General features: G+C 38.7%; 1 protein-coding gene across 1 annotated transcript in view; it reads left to right on the forward strand.

Annotated features, from left to right (window-relative positions):
- LOC112843615 (uncharacterized) overlaps nt 1–21,643 on the forward strand; it is a 38,520-nt gene extending 16,877 nt beyond the window's left edge. Inside the window, exons 1-2 of the transcript XR_003216081.1 lie at nt 20,677–20,861; nt 21,356–21,643. The gene's annotated coding sequence lies outside the window, so the exon portion shown is untranslated. Of the gene's footprint in view, nt 20,862–21,355 lie in introns of the transcript that reaches the window.
- Nucleotides 21,644–23,655: the final 2,012 nt, after the last annotated feature.

The following is a 23,655-nucleotide window of genomic DNA, read 5'->3' on the forward strand; positions in this document are numbered from 1 at the left end:
CTTCTATGACTTTACTATGATTTGTGTGCTTAGCAATCCATGTACAGGTAAAACTTCTACAGGGGGTACATCAATGCCCTGATAAGTTTATGATCACCCATAAGTAAAACTCGCTGAACAGAAAGTAAAATGTGCTTTCTCCAAAGGTTGATTCTGTTCATCTGGACGTAGCGTTTTCAGTGGGAGAAACGTTTCGTCACTCATCCAAGAGCAGGTTTCCCCAATCTAAAGTGTGCTTTGATAATGGTTGATATGTTTTGAATTGGTTAGAAGTTTTTTCCTTCTAGAAAAGGAGGAGAAGCTTTTGCAGAGAACTAGCGGGATGCAGAGACTATTCCAGTTGCATCAAACAGGTGGGAGAGAAAAGACTTGCTTGCTCAAGGAAGCACGTTCCCAGAAGCCCAGTGGGTACATCTGAAGGGGAGCAAAGGTGGACAGGACCACTCGAGTTGGTGGAGAAAACATCTTATGTGATCTAGCTGAAAGGAAAGAGAGCCTAGGAGGTCCGAAAGGCTCTGGGTCAAAAAAAGGGAACTCGGCTGAGACCCCCAAACATAGATTCCAGCCTGGGGCAGAAACGAATGATAATGCACGACTCACCGTGAGGCGTAGGCACCATGTGTTGTTTAAGAGATCATCTTGGTCATTTGATTTAACCCTCTGGGGTCCCGGGTATAATTGGCCGTTTTTGACTACTTTTGATTTTACCTCTATATTTCACCTTTAAAATATGTTTTTCTTGTCTTGTTTGGTACCATTATTTTCAGCACAACCTCAAATATCTGAAATTTGAGTTATTTTTTCATTTTGGTATACTATATTAGCACAGTTGATCTAAATTCAGACAAAAAATTCAAAATCCGAGTAGAAAAAAGTTATATTTTTTACTGTAAAACCCACAAACATGTTTAACGAATCATTTTCATAACTTGAAATGCAAATAGAAATTGTACATTTCTAAAAATTGTGCACAAGTTTTGCAAACAACAAAGTTATATGGTACCATTTACCTAAAAATGCAACCAAGGCCTCAGGTGTTTTTTATATAACCATTTAAAACTATTTACAGAACAATCAGGTGTGCTGCATCAAATAAGAAGGCACACAAATTATTTGTGCCACTCCAAAAAATGTAGTTTGTAAGACAGAGGAGAACACCACAGGCATAAACCCTGCAGGTCTGACAGCAGGAGGTGCATCAGTCCTGTTTTCCATGTGGAGACAGCGTTTACACTGGAATCTGCCTTTGACTGCTTTTTTTTGGAGAAAATGTGAAATTCAGCAGTCTAACTGACACACAATACAAAACAATAACTACACAACAAACTAACTACAGCCTCCAAACACGCTAAACGTCACTAATGTCTCACATATGAAAACTCACTCTCTCTCTTTCTTTCGCTCGCCCGCTTTCCGTCGCGGGTGTCACTCCTAAAAACGTCCCCTTCTCCCTAAACAACCAAATGTCACATGTTGCCATATCATTTTTTTGATTGGCTGACATGGTAAACTGTAACACCAATAGGGAGGGGGTGTGTTTTCTTTTTCTTTTTTCACTGCAAAGGGAGAGTGTTTGCTAGCGCTGTCTGTGGAAAACGCCATTTTTACTGTTCTTCCCGCTGTAAACACCACTGTTTTGTTCAGAAAAAAACATTGCATGTATTTTTATCATAACTCTGGTTTTACGTGGCCTATCGACACAATTCAAAAACTGGTATATAGTTTGAAGTCCACACTTTCGACCCAAGTTGAAATGGAGACTCTGAGTTGCTGCATCTTTTAGCTGTGTTGTCCTAAATTGGTCATGTGATTTTGACGTGCCGGCGCGTCCAGCGACCCCAGAGGGTTAACTGCTAATTCACCCACTTAGATAGACTCAGTAGGAGTGCATGCGGGACGTGTTAATGACTGAACTCAGGGATGAATTGATCTCTCATAGGAGAGATCAAAAGGGGGAATTGTATTGTGTGTGTGAGAAGCAGAGACGACAGAGCTGCCATTAGTTGGATAAGGAATATAAGGAAGGAATTGGTAAGCCAAAGCAAGGAGAACATCGTGTGCGAAGAAGTGGGCAGCAAGGACACAAGATAGGGAGGCAGGAGATACAGAGGGCATTAGCAGGCACCTAGTTTTGAGACACAAAGGTTGTTGACTTCTGTGTATCAATGTGAGCTGCTGGGACTGCCCCAGTGGATTTTGATGTTAGATGCTGAGCTATGAAAATTCCCAAATACATGTAATACAATTAATTGATTGTTTATTTTTAAAAAACAGAAATGGGATATTACACTGTTTTATGATGCATCATAAAGAAATACTGTTTGCATAGAATCGTGGCCTTGCTTTTCTGATTACAAAGAGAACAGAACATACTGCACGGGAGATTCTCCCTCATCTCACACAGGAGGAGAAAAACAGGAACCCAAGGTCGTAACTTATGCTCACTGAGAGACAGAAAGAATGTGGATGTTTAAGTTCTTTATGACTTTGGAGGAGACCGAGGCTATAAAAGTTTGAGTAACGGTCCGACATTTTGAGATGTGCCCTCTCGTGCAGATCTCCCATCCGGATGATTGTACTGCTCAAAGTGTTTGTATGGTATAAAGAGAATTGTATTGATTAAAGTGATTGTTGATTGAGCATTTGAACACAGAGTGTTCAGCCCGAAGATCAAAGACTTGGGGTAATTTAACAATCTTCAGAGCATACCTCCACCTCTCTAGGCTGGCTTACACATGCTCCACATTTAACTATGAGACAAAAATACAGTAGAAACGCTGTTGCTTGTCCCAGGAAAATATAAAACGTGATCCATCCCGAACTCTGTGGCTGTGAATTCAAAGTTGGTCTCTGATTCTGAAACAGACCAGAGGTTCCTGTGAAGAGCATAAAAATATACATTTGTTGACACTTGTTGGATTTGAACTTCAAGAAGTGATATTTATCGGACTTTTCAGCATTTTTATGCAAAACAGCCTAAGTTATAATGATAATTATCATACAAAAATATATTTTAATAATCAACTTACTACTGATCTTAAGCCAAAAGCTGGAAGAGCCGTAACCATAATCAGTGTTGACCTCACACAGGTACAGACCCGAGTCATCAGTCCTGAGTCTGGACAGCTGAAGTCTGATTCGTCCTTCTCTGAGGGCGTCTTTGTCACTCTGGACTCGTCCTGAAAACTTTTTATCCTGAGACTCTGACACCTCAACACCTTCATGAACCTGATACAGGACTGAGGATTTATCACTGATGAAGAGTTCACAGAGGATGTTGAGAGTTTTGTTGGATCTGTCAGGTTTGGTGGTGAACGTCCACTCCAGTGTGATGTTGTGGTTCTCCTCTGCCTGATAGGAGGTCTGTGTCACATTGACTACAAATGATCCTGTTGAGGAGACAGAGAGGGAAAGAGAGGAGCAGACACAGTGAGAACTGGAACAAATCTGTTGTTGAGCTTTATTTGGAGTTCATAAAGTGAAGCTGTAAACTAACCAGAGACACATGAGGTGAGGATGATGAGCAGCAGGATCCTGCAGATCATCTTCTCCCTGTGAGAGGAGACAGAGGTGAAGAGTCATCAACACATGAGGTCAAAGGTCAGTCAGTACAGCTAGAAGAAGGAAAATCTACAGTCTGACTTCATTTACCCATTACAACATCTACAAACAGACACAACGAGAAGCTCCAGACATATCAAAGCAGGTTTAAAGTCATTTAGAAACATTATATTAGAAATATTATAATTCTTATCTTTTATCAATACTGATACATGTGAGACTTCATCAGAGGTGTAAGCATCACAGCAGATGCCTTTGTGTCAAAGTAACTGAGGATAAAACAGAAAAACATGAAGGAGATTTTCCTGGCCTGGCTTTTTATAGCAGATAACCCTAAAAATATTCTGCAGTAGAACAAAAACTGAAGAAAACCATGAATCAACATATGAATATTACCTGATACTGCTGAAGTGAAGCAAAGAAAGTTACAGAGGTTTTATTAGAAATACAGCCAAGCGTTTTGCAATTTTGCATAATTTTAAAAAGTTTAAATTTCTTCAGTATTGACAGCAGAAATTAGGCTTTGTTGTCCGAGGTCATTTATTTAAAAAAAAAAAGAAGAAAAAAAACCAGCAGCCGACAGCACTGTAAACAACAACAAGACTGGTGGGTAATAAGCGAATGAATAATGCAGAAAACAGATATTTGAGATGGGAAACTGTTCTTGAAGTACAGAGAGAGAGAGCTGTGCAGGAAGTGTGATTTTGTCGTGGTGGAAGCACAACAGCAAAGGTAAGAGTGAATTGTTGACATTTATCAAATGTAAAGTGTAGTTTGGATCTTCTTTTGCTGTTGGTTCAGTGAATTTTGGTAGAGACAAAACCTGCAGCTCAGAATGTAGTGCAAAAAAGACAAATACAAAGTGAGGATCAGAATCAGTGAGCTGTCGGCTTTTAGCCCCAACGGCGTGTCCGTGTTTGTGCCGACGGATGAGAAAGCCGAGAAAGACAAAGCTGATTCTGATGCGTCGGCCTGCGCTCTGTGTTTACGTCTTTCTGTGGAATCCATTTACCTGCTCTAATTCACTGTTTGTTGGTTGTTGAAATAGTTTTGTGAGCTTTAACCTGAGATTCTGGCGTTTCTGGCAAAATGCATTTATATTTAAAAGTCCATTCAGGATTTAATGAATGGATATCGCTTTATTCAAGCTAATCACCTCTCTCTATCCGCCTGCACTTTCAAACGTACACGCTAAGGACTATAGGAATATCTGAACCACGGCCAATCAGAGAGGTCCCGCCCCTGACCATCTCTGATTAGTTTAGACCACAATATGGGCATAATGTGTGTCTGTTGTTGACCACACAGAGACTTTCAGAGTTGCAGAGTAGTGATGGGATTTCTGGCTCTTTTTAGAGAACCGGCTCTTTCGGTTGGGCTCACTAAAAAGAGCCGGCTCTTTTGGCTTCCAACCGGCTCTTCAGGTTGTTTTGTTGCTTTAATTAATTTTTTATTAACAACAATATAAAATTATGCACAAAAGGAATAACTAATGTACAAAAAACCCCGTTGTTTTATTTATATGTTTTTATATAAATCTATATGGTGGCCCATAGAGACAAAGTACGTACAAACTCCAAAACCCATTTCTAGCGTTAACTGAACTTCCAAAACAGAGCTACCTAGATCACTTAAATTACACAATTGAAAGCATATGTGTATTGTTTGTGTATTCATACACAAGCACTCATATATATTCAAATAATTTAAAAAAAATGTTCATTTACCTGCTACTGCCACACACCAAATCCGGTCGTTGGTACTTCCTGGCTTGTGTAGCCACTAGGTAATAAAAGCTCAACACTGTGCCGAGCATCCTGGAGCACTTCTGTTGTGTTTTGTACGTGTTTTGGAGTTTGTACCTGCTTTGTCTCTAGGGGCCACTGTAAATATACTTAATGTGTATTCACTCCACATAAAATGTAATGAATAAATCATATAATACAAAAAACAACTATTTACATTTCAACTTTTAACCATTTAAATTTTTAGCTTCTTCCTTTTAAACAAATTTAAAGTGAAACAACACAAAACACTGCAACAACAACACAATTAAATATAAATTAAAATATGAAAACAAAAAGAAGATGCACATTCTCTGTTATATGGGCCTGCATGAATAAACTTTCTGAATCCTTTATCATCCACAACTGAAAATAGTTGTGGATGATTACTATATTTTTCTAATGTGCTACTGAGAGAGTAACTACCACCCCTCCCCCCTCTTCCCAGCACAAAGCACAAGGCTCGTGTGCGGAGTGAAGCGGAAAAAAAGTTCGAGAGAGAGGGTGAGAGAAAGAAAAAAAAAACCAACGCTCCCAATAAGGAGCCGGCTCGCATTGTTCACTTCAAAGAGCCGACTCATTCGCGACCGACACATCACTATTGCAGAGACATTTTTTCTCGCCTCGAACAGTTGGTCGCACTAGTGCAACCTAAGATTTTTTTAGTTGCACCGGTGCAAAATGAAATTAAAAATTTTGTGGCATTTGCGAGAGCCCTGCAAACAGAAATGATCCAGCCACCTGAATCAAACATGATAAACTACACAAAGCTCTCATCACCCAGAGGCATTAACAGTTATGTCAAAGCACATAAAACCATCAGGAGCTTAAATAACAAATGTCTGAAAACACAAAACACCAAATTAATGGTTCATGTCTCACCTTTAGTCCTTCCAACAGAGTCTGTTCTGCCTGCAGTGGGAAACCTTCAGTCTCCTCGGTCCAGAAAAGAGGTTCTCAAACGTTTTGTGGTCACGAGCCCCTTTCAGAGTACATTACCTCATATAATCAACCTCAGTTTCACATGATGAGGTTTACTGACAGAAATATTCAACTACATTCACCAGATACCTGGCTGACTAATAATTCATTAGTAGCAGGAAAGAAGACACAGAATAACAGCAAAAATAAATGAAAGATAAAATACATACGTCTGCTGTGTGATTTTCTTTCACTCTGTACCTGTGTCATCAGTCCTTACAGGACACTGAACCAGGTGTAGTTTCATATGCAAACACAGCTGTCATACCCAGTCTCCTTGGTTCAGGTCACATAAGTGAGTTTGTGTTTGTTTTCACTACAGCTTCAGTTCAGTTTTCATTAACTTCCAAGAAAGGCGCTGTTGTTATTTTGGGTTGGTTTCATGAGTAATGTTTGAAGACAGCAGTAAAACATAAATGATGTACAGGAGGAAAAAAATGTTGTGTGTAATCTATGTGTGTGTTGTTCTTGCAACACACAAATTTACCCTTTCTGTGTACAAGAGGTTGCTGGGAAGATTAAACCAGCCTCCTGATGACATTAAAACACATCCACGATGTGCTCCTGTGATATACTCTACAGACCAATTCAGATCCCAAACAAACTTCAACACCAGTATTCCCAGTATGGTCACAATGATGTAGAATTCTCTCTTCTTTGATTGGTCAGCCCTGTCCCTGTTCCTGCTCTCTTCTCTTGGGCCCGAATGAACTAAGACATAGAGAACAGAAAGGCTGCAGAAGGAGGAGACGGTACGAGACCATGTGGTAAACAACATATAGCAGACCTGTCCACACTTTCATGCCTTCCACTATTCTTTATTTACTCGGTTGCTGTACACAATTACATGGTTGCAGTGTTTCAGTGCTTACATATATGTGTAAAAAGAAAATGTCCGAGCTGTGATAACTGTTTCTGATAGAATGAAGATCAGACTGATATATTAAATATTCCTTTATTGGGTGAGAAAATCAGACCATGTCATAACTGCTTTAAGTCACACAGAATAGATATCAGAGCCTTAAACAGGCTGACTTCTGCTAAATGGGTCAAACTGGGCAGAAAGTATACAAACACATAACATCCTTATAGAATATGATGTAACACTATAGATCAACTTAGCTCAGAATATATAAAGCATATAAACAATTACAATTTGGCAAAAGATAGTTATGTAATTCTCATTGATCACAACTGCTTTTATAGAATAAATGACAGGTTTCCACATGCTTCTCTTTCTAAAGCTGAATAAAATGATTGGGTCTATGGCTAAAATAAATGCAACACTACAAATACTTCACATTTCAGGGGTAAAACATTGCAATGAGGTGTTTTGGAAGTATCTAACAGCAAACATTAGGGCTGTATGAATTGTGCAGGTGTTAACAAAAAACTTCTCTGTATATCCAACAGGTGGAACCATGCAAGTTGACCCCAGACTCTCCAGAATTGAGTGACATCCCGGAGCACTTGTGGGCAACCGGTATATATGATGTGGGGGATATGAGAGGTGAGGTTCTAAAGCTGACTTAGGACCAAGATGTCAGTTGTTTTGTTGCTTCAGCTCAGTTTTGGTTCTTTGACCTTTTTATTAGCACCAAATTCCCGTGACTCCTCCTACTTTTCAACTCCATCACAACACATCATCCTCATGTGAAGCATCCATCTAAACAAGTTGAAGGAAAGTATAAAAGGGAAACAATTCATTGAGTAACTTCAGTTTTCTGATGATCTGACATCACAGACGGAGTGAAGTGTCAGACGCTGTTCTTCTGAAGTTTAACAACTTTTCTACATCAGGATCAAAGTCAGAATGAAAATCCTCCATTTTCTCTTTTTCTGCTTCTTGTCAGGTGAGAACTGATGATTTTAATGTTGCTCTTTAATTTTAATTAAAGACATACTCAACTTTATAAAACACTTTATAAAATAAATATACTTACATACACTATAATGTTAATTATTATCCATCTTGGTTTTTTTTTGACGTTATTATTTATTTTATTTTTTTCATCTGACAGATCCAGCTGGACTCGTCAAGGCAAAGCATTATAACATTATCTATACTGCAGCTGAAGGAGGAAATGCTACACTTCGATGCCGTTTAACTTTGCCTGGAAGCACAAAGTTTTTCTGTAAGGAAAAATGTGAGCGAGCAGAAGATATCCTCATTAAAGCAGATGGAAGGAGAGCTCAGAGTGGGAGATACAACATTGATTATAAAGATGTATCTCCAGGAAGCAGACTTGTGTCTGTGACCTTCACACACATGATCAAGTCTGACTCAGGAATGTACAGGTGTGGTTTTGGGAAACTCTTCTGCTCCAGCTTCATATTATGACTTTGGGGTCAGAGTTTCAAATGGTGAGTTTGTACTAAAAGCCACTGGCGTCAAAAACGTGGAGATCCTCCAACTACCTCTCATTTAGCAACATAGACCACTGTTAGATCAAGTGCATTAATAACATGTAGGTGTGCATTTTAATTGGCATGAAACAACAGTACGAAAATAACTTAATTGAGTTTCTAGCATCTCAGTGCAAACAATACAACAGTAGGCAATGATTTATGGACTAGCTGTGAATCTTCTGATCTTCTAGGGGCTGTAACTCTAACCTACAAGTTTATAGTATCAATGTAGAACTTGCATGGCTTTATTAAATATTTTACAACAAAAACTGTTGATTCTGAGGGAATCAGGTAAGAACTTTTCAGATTTGACTGATTTGAGATGAAATGATAACTGTCTTTATTTGAACCAGGAAATATAATCATAGTATAACAGCTTACAGGTTCAGTTCAGACTAATTAATGTTCTTCTATTTCACAGATCTGGATAAAAACTCTGGTTTTATCCGCAAAGAAAGTGAGGGAGAAAACATCACATTAGTATGTTCCAGTACTCTTACTGGAGAGAGAAAGTTCTTGTGTAAGAGTGAGTGCAAGAATGAAGGGGAGATCCTCATTGACACAACTAATAACAAAGCTGAGAGTGGCAGATACAGCATTGAATACAGCCCAGGATCTACATTTGGACTGTATGCGACCATCACACAGGTGACCAAGTCAGACACAGGACGGTACATATGTGGTTATGGAAACCCTCTGTCTCCAGATTCATTTGTCGGTGATTATCTTCTTGTCATTGATGGTAATTATCTTTTTTAAAACAGTAAACTTTTTTTCATATTTCATCTGCCTTAAAATACTACTAATACTATACTAATAACAGAACATCACAGCTCAAAAAGCAAAGTAAAAAAATAGAACACAAATAAATTAAAATATGAAACTTCTGGTGATTTTGAGGTGAGATTGTTGTCACTACCAGAGATCAGATGATACATTGGCTGAGGTGTTATTACACCTTTGTAACATCAAACAGAGGGTTTGGCAAAAAAAAGTCCATATTTTTATTTTTTATTGATATCTGGATGACCACTCTCAGAATATAATTTTCTTGTTGTGCTGGTAAATTCATTCCTCTGTTCATTCACAAATTGGCCAGTTGGTCATGATAGACTCTAGGCTGGACCAATTACAGCCGAGGAGGTCAGATGCACCCTCCCTCTTGCTTGGGCAACGACTCTGAAAGCAATCTTATCACAGTCAAACAGAGGAAAATGGTATTAAGGTGCAAAGGAACACAGTTTGTCCCGTACTTCAGCTAGAATGAAAAAAAAAAGACAAAAAGCTGGAGTTAATCTGTGTCTTTGCTGCACAGCTGCCTCTTCTCCCCCCCCCAAACCAGCAGCATGTTTAAGCTTGATCAGCTGTTGTTAGAATTTATTTAATATTACTTTCTAGTATCAGCTGATGTTTGCTGGAGCCACAGCTGTAAAGCTGCTGGTCATGAAATCGGTTTGGATATGTGGTGAGAGGGAAACATGAAGATGAAACCAGGAGATGTCCTTACTGAATCACTATGGAAGCCCGTTTCCGCCACTAAAAAAAAAAAAAAGATACTTAACTCGAAATTTCGACTTAGTTTCTCAAAATTTCGACTTAGTAACTCGAAATTATGAGAAAAATTACTCGAAATTTCGAGAAAATAACTCGAAATTTCGAGTTAGCTCTGCCAATCAGTAATCTACGTGAATGACGTCATTTCCTTGTTACCCGGAAGGATATGGCACAAAGGCGCGCGCACTCAAAACTGGATCGTCTCGTCAGCTTTGAATGCCTTCCTACAAATGATAACTGGATAAAAGGTATACAAAAACGCTGTGACAGCGATTGTTACATACAAAGTTGAATAGAATGCAACGTGAGGGTTAACCAAAGGTACCTATAAGGTTTCTGGTGGTGGTCAGAGGGCCCGGTGGCGCCAGTGTCCGGCAGCCTCGCCTCTGTCAGTGCGCCCCAGGGTGGCTGTGGCTACAATGTAGCTTGCCATCACCAGTGTGTAAATGTGCGAGTCAATGGGTGGATGACTGGATATGTAAAGCGCTTTGGGGTCCTTAGGGACTAGAAAAGCGCTATATAAATACAGGCCATTTTACCATTTATTTACCATTTCTGTTACACGCTAATGACACCTGTTACGTTTGATGAAACAGACGTTTTGCTGTAAGCATGCGTAATAAGTGTACAACACTGTATAAAACAAAATCACAAATCACCCAAAACAGGGAATATGACTGAAAACTATATAAATAAGGAACAAAACCAATAAAAATGTAACCAGAAAACTGAGAAAATGTGGGATTGACTGTATTGTGATGCAGATTGTAGTTACAGTGCAAATGGACACTTAAAAATGCAATTCCCACTTCTCCACCATAGTCAGATCTCATAATGTAGGCACAGATACTTTGATGATAATATTGTGGCTTTATAATAGGTAATTTTAATTTACATCCTTCCTTACAGCATGGGAGACTTGATTGAATTCTTGAAACAAAGAGAAGTCTCTGAGGAAATTATACAGACCTTGGAGAATGAGAAGGTAATTAATTCCAACAAGATACTGGTTGAAATGCAACTTTTCCTTATTGTTCTTAAGTTAAAAATAGGATTGTATTTTCAGGCTGGTTGTTTTAATAAATTAAATTATTTTTCCATCTTTAGATTGATGCCAGTGTTATAAGTCTAATGACAGATGAGGAGCTGAAGACTTATTTGCCATCATATGGTGATCGTCTAGCAGTATTTGGATTTTGCAGATGGAGGGGCAGCAGCCGCAAGTCAGCGCTTTTTGAACGGCTGAAATCCAAACTGTCCAAAAGAAAATTATCTGAAGAGGATGGCAGTAGTACACGGCAAGAAGAACATTCCCAAACAACCCATAAAAGAAATGCTCTGAAGAGAAATAGAAAAATAGAAATAGGATGGATGCATTATGATGAAGACACTGAGGTTTTCAAGCAGGTTAGAGCTAGACGAGGAGGAGGAACAAGAAAAATAGACATTTGCAAGGATGCCAAGAAAAGGGACATATTACAGGTTGCAACAGGCCTGTTCTGTCCAGATGGAGGAAACATTCAGGGGCCCTTAACAGATTTTGACTGTGATCTAAAGGATTATCAAGAGATGATAGTCGATGATGCATTGACAGTAGGGATGCACCGATCCCGATACTGGTATCGGGTATCGGGGCCGATACTGTAAAATGTGTGCGTACTCGTACTCGTAAAAGTTAACCGATACCATGAACCGATACTTTTGTAGCCCGGATGGGAATTTGGGAGTAGATAATCATAATTCCCACGGACTTGAACGCCACATAAGGTGTTCACAGTTCACAGAAGAGAACAGCATGGAGAGATGCACGAGGTTAGCTGAACCAAAGTGAGAGACTCGGCTAGTTTTACTGAGGTTAACTAGCACAAAAGAGTGTGTGACTAGAAAGCTAACCGTGTGAGAGCTTCGCAACAGAGTGTGGGTGAAGTGACTTTTTGTTTCAACGGTCGCACCACCGTCCGTGGAAAACTGTGTTTCCAGCCATGACCGCCGAGGCTAAAGGCTAGCCCGGACTGCTTGGCTGCGCCACGGAGGCAGCTGCTATGGACTGTCGGAGAGCTGGACAGTGACTGGCTAACGCGCTATAGCAGAGACAGCATCGGGTCCGCAGGGAGTGGATTTAGTGTGGGACTGGTGAACGGCGACCTACCGAGCAACGGAACTGTAAGTCAGACTTTTGTGCTCTTACTGGGGAGAAGAGGATTTTTCTCCATCGTCCGGCGTGAGCAGCAAACAGGCCTGCAACAAGTGTGAATGTGAGTGTGTGTGGGGCCCATGTGTGAATATTGTATGTTTAGTGGATTTATATAACGTGTTTTGGAGTGTATATTAGTGAGTCACTTACCAAAAGGTGATAACATAAGTTGGGTTGTTTAATATAATTTGAAAGGGAATTATTTCATTTATACAGTGTATTTCATTTGGTTAAGGAATTGGAATATCAATATCATAAAAAAGGGATGTGTTGTACAGTATTTGTCTCTGCCCTTACGTTCAGTAAACGTTTCGTTTGTGTTAAAGAGTTGTGTGGGGTCGTTTCTTTACTACCGGTTAAGTTTAACTTGTGTGTGGTAGAAGTATCGGTTTTTGTACTCGGTATCGGCAAGTACTCAGATCCAAGTATCGGTATCGGATCGGTTTGAAAAAATTGGTATCGTTGCATCCCTAATTGACAGTATTAGAACTTTATCATGTCACAAAACTAAATATCCTCAGGTTCTACCTCACCACAAAGAAAAAACAAAATGACAGCCTTCAGAGTTCCAGCCCAGGTTTGCATCCATCTTCAGAAATTGAAGAGAGTCCTCAAAACCAAACCTCTTCTTTTACTGTCACTACAGTCCAAACATCTGCTCCATTTGAAACAATCAGCCATGATGTGACATACATTGAAGACACTCCAAACGATAACCTTCCACAATCTTCCACGCAGTCTCTAAGTGCTAACACTTCTCACAGCAGTGACATTATTTTTGTTGGCCCGTTTTCTGACAGTGAGCCAATAAATTTGGATGACACCCTGATTTTTTCTCCACACCCTGGTCCATCCAGTGAGAGAGTGAGGAGAGTAGTGGTGGTCCACAGAGGGCAGGTAATGTCAGAGCTCATTTCACATTTTAGTGATAAGGACCTTGAAGATGTCGACATCAAAATCCAGTTCGTACTGCCTGATGGAACACCTGACATGGCCCATGACGATGGGGGAGTTGTGAGAGATTGTCTTTCAGAATTCTGGAAAGAATTCTATGACCAGTGCACCACTGGAAATGTTTGCAAAGTGCCCTTCTTAAGGCATGATTTTGGGCAACAGGAGTGGGAGAGTGTGGGCAGAATCATTGCATTTGGATGGGTTAGAGAGAAATATCTGCCTGTGAAAATTGCACCTGCCATTCTAGAACAAGCTGCCTTTGGATATGTAAAGAGTGATATTGTGGAGGATTTCCTTAAGTTCATGCCTGAATCTGAGCGTACAGTGTTAGAGGCGTGGCGATCAGACTTTAGCATCGTGGACCAAGAAGAACTTATAGACATACTTGATAACCACAGCTGCAGAAAGATACCAACAGCCTACAATGCCACTGAAGTCCTATTGGAGCTTGCACACAAAACACTTGTCCAAGAGCCTGCCTATGTTATTGAACAGTGGGCAAGAACACTCAGCACTGCATGGGAAAGCATTTGTGATCTATCGTCACTTTTTGAAACCCTCCAACCAAATGTGAGAAAAGTTCTCAAGTGTCTCACTTTCCCTGAAACAATGACGACTCACCAGAAGCTGATTCAGAAATATCTAACTACATATGTGAAGAATGCTGAGAAGGAACATTTGTGTTTGTTCCTCAGGTTTTGCACAGGTTCAGATTTACATCTTGGAAAGAAGATCATCATTGGGTTTAATGAACTTAAAGGTTTCCAGAGACGACCTGTGGCACACACATGTGGATGTGTACTGGAGCTGTCGATAAATTATGACAGCTATCCTGACTTCAGATCGGAGATGAACAGTGTGTTGGAATCAAATGTGTGGGTCATGGACATTATCTAAAGGTTTGATTCACAGACAATGGCTTAAAAGCCATTGTTGTTTTACAACAAATTATATTTGAGTTGTGAACTAAAACTAAAGTGTTCCCAAGTGAATGTCACATCAAAGGTTTCAGGTGTTTAAAAACTGAGTTCTAAGAAAAAGTCTTTGGTGAAATACCACTGTAATGTAATTTGAGGTACTTCTTTGTGTTTGTGTTTTCGTATTACAACTGAGGCAATATTTTTCTAAACACTTGTGAAATGCATTTCTGCAGAGGTCTCAAAGTGGAAGTCTGGAGACTATTTATAAGAATTCCCATTTCCTCAGTCAGCATGTGTGCATGTGAACAATCAAAGCAGTTTTCCCACCTTTTATTCAATTTTCTATTATTTGAATCCAAAATCAAGTTTAAAAATGCATTAGGTTAATTTTAATTTGTCAAATTTTATTAATGTAATGTCACAAGATGACATGTATTCTAGTGGCTCACCAGAAAATTTGAGATTGAGACCCCTGCAATATGTAGTATGTAGTACATGTAGGAGATATATTCAATATCTCCTACATGTTTTATCATTGTGCACACATTTTACAGTTTACAAGTCAGGTTTTATTATATCATTGTATTTTAATACAGTTATGTTCGTACAGTTCTGTTTAGCCATCTGGGTTATGTTGACTTTTGCTAAATTGAATGGCCATAAGGAACACCTATATGCTTTTATTTGGGATTTCTGTGAAATCAGCAATTGCTGAGCTGAAGGTTGACTTTTGGTTGGCTTTTCCTGATTTTTGTGATGGAAAAAAACCCTTGTTTATCATAGCCCCCTTTTTTTAAACTGCATATCAGATGGGGTAGTTATTTAAAAGATATTTTCCTATTTTCCTTGTTTTCATCTTCGAGCCTAATGTATTTGCTTCATAGTGGTTTTAGACCACACTGTTCTTATTCTTTAAGTAATTGTAGGATATTGTTATCAGATCTTGCCATATTATCCTCAATCTCTTCTTATTGTCCCATGCTCTGTTTTTAGAAAGTTTGTATTTTTAATACTAATTGAAGTTTTGCACAAAATATTGCATATTTTTGTTATGTGTATTGTCTTACTTTTTCCAAGTCTTGTGCTTGCAATTTGATTTTTATAAGAATACTTTAAGGTTTTTTGTGTAACTGTAAATACAGTACATATATTATTTGCTTTAAGATAAGATGATGGCAAAAGATCTGTGTTTTATAATAAAGTGTTCAATGAGTCAAATTACATCTTTCATTTTGGTAAATTCTGGGTTTTAATTATTCTGAGGCACAATCTGAAAAAAAAAACATAGGTCCATAAATGTCCATATGCTTAAAAATATATAATTATACTGCCCATAATCAGGAAAACAGTCAGTATATATAAAAAAGTCTCAGCAGTAAAAAAAAAAATGACAATGAAAAAAAAAATTACTGCTACATAACCAGATATTTCAAAATATCAATAATTACTCAAATAAAAAGAAAGATAAAAAAGCATATTTACAAAAAGTTGAAATCATAATTCCAAGGTGACATTCGTTGCATATCCTTTATGATGTCCTCCAAATAGCAGGTTTAACAGACATTATGTGTACATATGTTTTAATAATTAGGTTTTTAACGCAAAAAAATGGTTTGTTAATTGAAATAAACCATCCAAAAAAAAAAAAAAAACCCCTCCAAAAATTAAATGCAATTTTTATAGCCTTTTTCACTTGGCACTGTTTGTGAAATACATTTTCAGGCCCTCAAAACCCATGTATGTGTGCCCCCAAAACGACAACCATCCATGAATTAATAACTCATAAAAGGTTAGAGTTTAAATATCAAAATACAGCATTAAAAAAGTGTCTTTTGGGGTAATATTTGTTGCAGACAGCAAATGTAGCAAAATTAAAACCAAACAAAAGGGGGGGGGGCCCTAAATATCCCTAGATGTCCCTGAAGGACAAGGGTCAAAGAATGTGTTTTTGCCACCTCAATCAAATGCATAATGATGTCTAACCTTTAAGGCAAAAGCTCCAACTCAGTAAGCATCAACTGCCTTAGCTTTACATACAGATCCACTGTATGAAACACATCATCTGAGAAGTCCAGGTTATGTTCTGACATGAGTTCTACACAGAGATGAAAAACATCCTCTTCACATGGAAAGTCTTTGAACACGCATTCTTCAAGGCAGGCTTCAACTTTGTCCATATTGATATGTTTGAGACAGTCCCTCGCGCCATAAATGTCTGGGAGGGCATACATAAAAGATGGTCGGCCGTGAGGACTTCGGGAGTTGTGGACTGGGCGCATTCTGTGGTCATTCCAGGCCAAAGCAACTTCATTTAATTCTTCCTAGATGAAAACAAATGCACAAAAGAAACATTTTCAGGCATACAATATGAAAATGTTAATGTACAATAGCACAACTAACTTCTACATTGATTTTCTTAGCTTACACACCATTAATATAGCTTTGGTACACACACACACACACACACACACACACACACACACACACACACACATACACACACACACACATCATGGACAGACATACTTATTTACTTAGTTTTGGCCCACCAAAAATGCTAACCGAGTACTGAGACAGGCCTAAACACATATAGATCATCAATGTGTTATAATGTATAATTGTGTTCCTTGATATATATGGGTAATATTTTTGTAACAAAACTGTTTTGTTTTTTTTAAAAGCACTCTACTTTTCACGTGTACTTTTATATATCTGATGTTTCTATAATATGCAAAGGCCGTGTGAGTTGTTACAAATTAAACAGTTACAATACATGTCGTTTACACAATCACCTATGTAAACTCACCTGTTTAATGTGAAGAAAACAGAACTGGACCAATGATTTGTCCAAGAAAGAGTCTGAGAAGTGGCCATCCTCTCTTAGTTTGTCAAATAGTTCAATCCAGTACTGGATACACTGGCTTCGTAAGATTAGCCACCATCTTTCAATGCGTTGATTTCCTGTACTTGCTCCAAATATGACGTGCTCTCTTTCTGGTTCATTGTCTGTAAAGTGCAAAAATCGTTGCATGTGAGCCACATGGACGTTTTCTGTTCCTAGATCTAATCTCACTCGATCAGGGCAACCACCTTGTTGAATCACGGCATCCATGAAGTAGCCAGCAATTACTCTCGGGTCATTATTTGTCTTGTAAGCGTCTAGCCATATTACACTCCTTGAAAAGCCGTCAATGCATCCACTGATTGCAATCCCAAATGGCTTCAGCTTATCGTAGCCGTCAATATGCCACACATAGTTGGGGCCTCTGCTATGATACACTCGCCTCCGCAGTCGTCTACGTGACCTCAAATCCACACCTTCTCCATCGAATAAACGGAGCAGAAGACGAACGGTTTCTCTGTCAGTAACAATGCCATTCATCCAACACTTCTGGTGCATCCAACGATACCCATGACACTGTCCTGAGGTTACCAGTTGTGCTTGTATAAAAGCTGCCACCTCTCCCACCTCTGTTTTGTTCTTTCTGCGCCAAAGTCGGTTGTTGTGTAAAATCCTTTCAAGTGTACGAAGGCTGATAGTAATGCCATGTGATTCAGCTAATAACGCAAGAATCTCCTCATTTGTGAAGCCACGGTTAAAATACTCAGCAATGTGTGAATTCATGATCCGTATCTGTAATACTGTTAGCATATCTGTAGCATTTGTAGCTGAGGGATTCAGCTTCCGGGTAACACGGAAATGACGTCATTCACGTAGATTACTGATTGGCAGAGCTAACTCGAAATTTTGAGTTATTTTCTCAAAATTTCGAGTTATTTTTCTCATAATTTCGAGTTACTAAATCGAAAATTCGAGTTGCTAAGTCGAAATTTCGAGTTACTAACTTGAAATTTTGAGAAACTAAGTCGAAATTTCGAGAAAATAAGTCGAAATTTCGAGAAAGATAACTCGAAATTTCGAGTTAAGTATCGTTTTATTTTTTTTTTTAGTGGCGGAAACGGGCTTCCATAATCATCAGAGCTGAGCAGGAGATGGAGAAACAGGTTTACCTTTTAGGTGACATGAATGAGTTGAAGGGAAGTTATGAACTGTTTCTGAGAGACAAATAACATCAGGATCCTTTTCTACGTAGCTGACACAGGTAGGTAACTAGGGGGCGGGTCTAACAAAGTTTTGGCAGAGGGCCAGGTAGAGCATTAACAGGGAAAGGGGGGCACAAAGAACTACTTTTCTTTCTTATTCTCATTTAACCCTTTAAGACCTACCATAGAACCAAGTCCGCCAGAGCTTATATTATATTTTTACATGCTGTAGTGCCAATTTTGGGAGCATTTCAAGTTGATATACATCAATACAACCATTATAGCCCAAATTTTAATAATATGTATGCATTAAGTGCATAGTAATTACATAAATTGCAAAAAAGTGCAATAAACTACAAAAAAATTGAAAATCGTTTTTTTTTTTTTTTTTACATATATTTCTAGTTAGAGAAATTTAAGAGGCTTATCCCTCAAAACTGTAAATACAAGTGTCTTCATAGTTTTATTTTTGAAATACACCAATTTTCATATACTACAGAAAAAACGAAAATAAGTATTATAATGCAAATTTGCAAAAAAACAGCATATGCATCAAAATAAACTATTTCCAGCAGTGCAATATGAGTCCTAAGCATCCCAGAAATGACACAGAAAGTCATAAAGTCAAACATAACTTTTAAAAACACAAGTATAGGCTCTTAAGGCCCTGATGGTAAAAAAAAAAACTACATTTCCGCAAAATGACGTCACTTCCGGTTCCGGGCAGGTCATGGCAGACATGCGATAGTTCGCGCTGATGGACGTAGGAAGTGTTACAAACAGCTGATCGGATCGGCAAAGCGTGTTTCTGGAATATCATGTTTTTGTTGCTGCAAGCGCTTTTTATGCAGTTTTTGCAAAGCTATATGTGGAAGGAAACCGTGACCTAGGACAAGCTGATGGCATAAGATGTAAGTACAACTTCTCCGGTTTCATATGCAAAAAAAATTATTGTGCTAGCTTACGTGGTTGCAGTGCTACCGGGATCTAAAAATAGTTACGCAAAATGGAGTGTGTCCGCTCCGACCGGCTTTAAAGGGTTAAAATGTTAAGCGTTTAACCCTGTAAGACCTTTTGGAGTGGGCACGCTCCATTTTGCTTGACTATTTCTAAATCCTGGTAGAACTGCAACCACATAAGGTAGCACAATATATATATATATATATTTGCTTAGAAAACCAGAGGAGTTGTACTTCTTATGCACTCAGCTTGTCCTAGGTCACGGTTTCCTTCCACATGAGGCTTTGCAAAACTTGCGCAAAAAGTACTTGCAGCAACAAAAACATAATATTCCAGAAAACAGCTTTGCCAATCTGATCAGCTGTTCATAACACTTCCTACGTTGGAATAGACGTCAGCATGAACTATCGCATAATCGCAATTACCTGCACAAACTAGAAGTGTTGTCATATTTCATGGGAAAGTTTGTTGGGTTTTTTTTCCCCTTCAGGGCCTTATAAGCCTATGCTGTTGTGTTTTAAACATCATGTTTGACTTTATGCTTTTCTGTAAAAATATAAAGATAAGCTCTGGTGGACTTGGTTCTATGGTTGGTCTCAAAGGGTTAATAAATAATTATCTGAATCTTATAACCAAAGTGGTCATCTGATGTAAAATGTATAGAAATCATATATATGTACCAACAAGACAGTGTACATCACTGTCACAACAGCGTTCGTTTTCATTCAAGGGCTTTATGGCTTTTCCTGTAATACCTGGTGGGCCGGTCTGTAGTCGAAATGCACGGGCCGTTTTTTTTGTCCCAGTCCAGCCCTGTTGGCATGTGTAGTACGTGTCACAATCATATTTTCTTTTAATCAGTGCACATGTTATAAAAAATAATTTGAAATCTAAGTGTGTGCTGTAAATGCATTGTTATTCATTATCATGGTGGAGCTAAAATTGAGGGGACATTGATGGGGATCTACCATTTCACCAAAGCTGAGTGTTTGTAATCTCACAGGTGAAAACATATATGTAGTTTGCTTTATATGAGATTTCCCAGTTTAATGTGTAAAACAGTATTTGTTTATCCATCAGCTGATTTAACAAGACTGAGCTGATGAACCTGACTTTGTTGTCTATCAGGAATATTTTGATATTAAGATTTTGCTGGATTTTGTGTTTGATAAATATTTGCATTTGCTGGTATGATCATATGATTATTATTAGACTGCATTTGTCTGTATCACTATTGATTTAGATTTTTACGTGTGTGTTTATTGTAAATTGAACACACCTGCTTCCACACCACAAACAACAACAGCAACACAGAGTGAAAGTTTCACTCCAGGAGGCTCTACACCTTCATCAGATTGTCCTGACTCCTCCTGGCTTCTGGTTGTGCGTGCGTCCTTGGATGGTGTTTTGCTGATGGCTGTTTTCCTCATGCTCTTCTACATTAGTAAGACAAGGAGGAACTTTGGACTGAACACCAGAGAAAATGACACAAAGATGGAGGTGAATTTGTGTCACTTGTTTTCTGTCTGTTGTTGCAGGTTTCAGTGAGTGCTGTTGATTCATGCTGGCAGTGGGACTTAAGACAAAGCAAACAATTGTTGTATCAGACACTGACATTTTACCTAATTATGTAGGCATTACAGCATATGCCATATATTACTGTCCATTCTGAGGTTATTCCACAGCATCAGCATTTCAGGGTGTCATATCTAAAAGTGTGAAAGCACCTTTCGTCCTGTTTCCTGACACTGCACTGCATGTATGCTGCTCTGAAGCAAACCTGTTGAATTTCTTATGATATTTATAATGTTGCATCATTTTTTGGTTTCTCTGAAAAAAACCTTGTGTTTCTTATTTTTTTATTCCCGTTTTTTGAAACGGGTTAGTTAGTGTTTTTCTGTTCTGCTCATGTGTTGCATGAGGTTGTTTAAACTCTGTTGTGCATCTCATGTTTCGTGTTGTTTGTTTTATTTATTTTTTATGTTATCTCCCAGGATCCACCCTCCAGACATAAAGAGTCCAAAAGGACCAGGGCCAAACCTACTCTGCATTTTTAAAGACCAAAATCTAATAATTGTAAACTTTACCTGTTTTACATTTGGCCGATGTACTGGCTTATCTTCTTTTCCAACAATGATTTCATTTTGATATTTTTGAGCATATTTTTGTGATCTTATGATCACCTTGCAAACAATTTGCTTCACTGTGTTTCTGTATTGTTTGCGTATATGTGTATGTTTGTGTGTAAGATGGGATAAACACATGTTTCTGATTACTTGCAAAAATAATTGTGACTTTATTTTTTGTACCTTTATGTTTTGGATCTGTACAAACCTGTCATCAGCCTACAGTTATCAGCTCTTCTGTTCACATCAGTCTGCCTGCTTTCAAAATCCTGCGATTTGGTCCTCACACACCACTACACTACGGTTAACATAAGGTTTATAACTATGTGAATCAGATCACATTACAAAGCAAAAACAATGTAACAAGTACAACATGATTTATACTTTAAAACACCAATAATATGGATGGACCTGCTTTTAAATGCTTTTAAATTCACTCAAAGATGTTTTTAACAAAAGTGACATAAAAATAAAGAACACATAAATTTAAGCTCCAGAAATTAGAGATAAAGTCAAATATAAGACAGAGTAAATACTTGGTGCTGTTCTCTCCTCTTCTTTAGTTGGTGGTTGCTTGTTTTCTTCAGCCAGCTGTTTCATCAGGTCTCTCTCTCTCTCTCTCCTTTAATGTGACATCACATTAAAGGCGATCGTGATTAAATTCATAAGTGTGGTTAAAAAGAGCTCAAGAGTTGGGAGTTCGCCTTGTAATCGGAAGATTGCTGTTTCGAGTCCCGGCTTGGACAGTCTCAGTCGTTGTGTCCTTGGGCAAGACACTTCACCCGTTGCCTACTGGTGGTGGTCAGAGGGCCTGGTGGCGCCAGTGTTCGGCAGCCTCGCCTCTGTCAGTGCGCCCCAGGGTGGCTGTGGCCATCACCAGTATGTGAATGTGTGTGTGAATGGGTGGATGACTGGATGTGTAAAGCGCTTTGGGGTCCTTAGGGGACTCAGCAGCAGTTTTGTTTGGTTTAAATAATAAAATAGTTTGTGAGAGTTCATCATTCACAATCAGCTCAGCAGACAAAAACAGTTAAAAGCTGGTTATAAAAACAGGGAACTATTGATGGCTGAACATCACATTTCAGGAACACTGAAAACTCCTCAGAGAAAAGTCCTTCAGATTCGACTAAAGACTTGCTCAAGAACAGTGTTTAGGGTTTCCATAGAAACAGCTGCATCCAAGCCTCATGTCACCAAGCGCGATGTCAAGCAACGGATGCAGAGTTGTAAAGCACCTGCTCAACCTCTTAGTTCCAATGAGAAAAGCTCTTATTGCTTCAGCACACTGAGACATTTTGGACAACTTCCTGCTCCCCTTCCTGTTCTAACATCAGTGGTCATTTGCAATTTTCAACCTGCAGAAATGTTAATTATAATGCCGTCAACCGTAATACGGGGACATGACATGACATGTGAGCTCTGAGCTCTCGAGGCACAGCAGGGCTCCTTTTATCTCAAAACAACAACACGATTTCCTGCTCTGCTGTTTTTACCCCAGTGTGTTCAAACTAGAAAGTTAGTTCCTCTTTTTATAGGTCAAGTGCAGGTCTTCACCTTCTGGCCCATGGGACTGAGGCATGACCTTTCCATCACACCCTATCTTAACTCTGCAACACCTTGCACATCCCACACGTATGGTGCAAATCCTTATTTCAACTGCATCTGAAAGCTTTTTTATAGCAAAGCAGAAGGTGTCATAACATTAAAGAACAATTGTTTTCTTCAGCTGTTGAGGTCAAAATAAGCTCAGCTAGTTCAAAACTGTTCACTGGAATTTTCCATTACAGTGTCACAACTAGTATGTACGAGTATGCACATAAGAACTTAAACACTTTAACATGAGAATAATACAAATTTTCCATTACAATACACTAAATCATTATAGTCACATATTCTAATCTAAAATTTTTCTTCTCCGTTTTCTCACTATCTGCAGTGGTCGCATTACTGTGTGCATGTACATTTACCTTTACATTTACCATGTACATAAAAAGTATGGGCTGTGAGAATGACCTCACAGCCCATTGTTCCTTCAGTGGGCTGGTTTCAGTCATTATGCAAATGTACTGTTTATAAGGTTTGGGGAAACCTGCAGTCAGCTGAGACTGAAGAAGTCACTTGGATGAGTGACGAAACGTTTCTCCCACTGAAAACGCTACGTCCAGATG

Source organism: Oreochromis niloticus, linkage group LG3 (genome assembly GCF_001858045.2).
Source record: "Oreochromis niloticus isolate F11D_XX linkage group LG3, O_niloticus_UMD_NMBU, whole genome shotgun sequence".
Lineage (NCBI taxonomy): Eukaryota > Metazoa > Chordata > Actinopteri > Cichliformes > Cichlidae > Oreochromis > Oreochromis niloticus.